We start from the raw sequence: 2,275 nt of genomic DNA on the forward strand, positions 1-2,275 counted from the left end.
GCCACCACCAATGATAAGTAATGCAGCAGAACAATCTTCATCACCATCTTCCTGTCATCTTCATCCTCATCCTCATCCTCATCCTCATACTTTTGCTCAACCCCCCCCCCCCCCCCCCCCCCCCCCCCCATGCCCCCCCCCCCCCCCCCTTGCCTCTCGCTCCCCACCCTCTGCTCTCCCAACTGTAAATCATGCTGAAATGGCTTGCAGGTGTCAGCATTAAAGACTTTCACACACACACACAAAGTGAGAGACACACACACATACATACACACACACACACACACACACACACACACACACACACACACACACACAAGGAGCGAGAGAGACACACACACGCACACACACACACACACACACAAGGAGACACATACACACACACACACACCCACACACACAAGGAGACACAAACACACACACACACACACACAAGGAGACACACACACACACACACACACACACACACACACACACACACACACACACACACACACACACACACACACACACGAAGGAGAGAGAGACACACACACTTAGCCTCTCACACAGCTGGCTCCCTATATTTGCCAGGACCCTCTGCTGTTGTTTTATTCTGCTATTTATTTTTTCTCTGTGTGTGTGTGTGTGTCTGTATGTGTATTCTCTGGCTGGCTAAAGGAGAGAGTGCCTGTGCTGACAGTGGGAATGCTGGCTGGGACTAATGCCTACGTGCTGAGGGTGTGTGTGTGTGTGTGAGCGTATGTGTTTGACATACGTATAATAATAATAGTCTGTGTGTGTGTGTGTACGGGTGTGAGTGTGTTTGCGAGTGTGTGTGCCGACAGGAAAATTGGGCCCTATATACAGTAAATACAAAGCACAACAACAACTACACCCCCAAACACACACACCAACCTCCTTCAGATCTCATCCAGATCTGACTTCTTCAGGTAAACACCATAATCCTGTCATATCTGCTGCAGGCTGACACAGAGCAGATCTATTGATACTATTAGTATTTATGTAAATGCAAACACAGACTTATAGACAGATATATACTCACAAAAACAGGCCAACGCAGGCTGATATAAGTATGTCCCAGCTCATATATGGATACTGTACTTATGCACACTAACACACGCACACGCACACACAAACACACACACACACACACGCACACACAAACACACACACACACACACGCACACTAAAAAGGCTAATATAAGTATGTCCCAGTTCATATATGGATACTGTACGCACACACACACACATACAGGTGAGGAATTTCATTCAATGAAATAATTTTTCCACTGCTAGTTAACATTTTTAGTGGTGAAGTATAATAACGCTGGCGCACTTACCAACCCCGCCGGCTACAGCTGCACACGTGCGGATGTCTGAAACAACATGGCTTTATGTGTCTGTGAGTACGGGTGCATTATAAAACTCATGACTGGTATGTATGTATATGTGTGTGTGTGTGTGTGTGTGTGTGTGTGTGTGTGTGTGTGTGTGTGTGTGTGCATGCACTGTTTACAGAGTGGCCCACTGTCCAACTTATTACAGAGACAGAGAGAACATGAGGAAGAGTGAGACAGGAAAAGAAAGAAAGAAAGAAATGAGTGAGACTGAGTCTGAGATGCCATAAAGAGCAGGGCACAGAAAATAAAGAGAGAAATACACACACAGACGGAAAGAGACCCAAAAGAAATAGAGTTTAAAAGAAATAATACGATTCGAATAATAATGATGGCAAAAACAAAGAGACCGAAAGAATGAAATACTTCAGAGGAAAGAAAAAGAAAAGAAAGGAAGGAAGGGAAGAGAGAAAGAATGAAAGATGTAATGAAAGAGAGAAAGAAAGACCGACAGGAGAAGGAGGAGGAGAAGAGTGTGGGATTAAAACCAAAGTGGATTCTGACAGAAGAGAAGTGCTTCTACCGGGAGACGCCATCTCTACAGGCTTTTCAGCACTCTGTGTATGTGTATTTGTGTGTGTGAGTGAGAGTGAGTGAGTGTGTGTGCGCTGGAGACGTGATCTCTACGGGCTATTCAGCACTGTCTGTGTGTGTGAGTGTGTGAGTGAGTGTGTGTGTGTGTGAGTGTGTGAGTATATGTATGTGTATTTGTGTGTGTAAGTGAGTGTGTGGGTGTGGGTGTGGGAGGCGTAATCTCAATGGGCTATTCAGCACTGTCTGTGTGTGTGTATGTGTGTGTGTGTGTGTGTGTGTGTGTCATACCTGTCAAGTCTCACGTTTTATCACACTGAGTGTGTTAGAGACTGCTGTGTTTG

Source organism: Clupea harengus, chromosome 20 (genome assembly GCF_900700415.2).
Source record: "Clupea harengus chromosome 20, Ch_v2.0.2, whole genome shotgun sequence".
In the NCBI taxonomy this organism is placed as follows: domain Eukaryota; kingdom Metazoa; phylum Chordata; class Actinopteri; order Clupeiformes; family Clupeidae; genus Clupea; species Clupea harengus.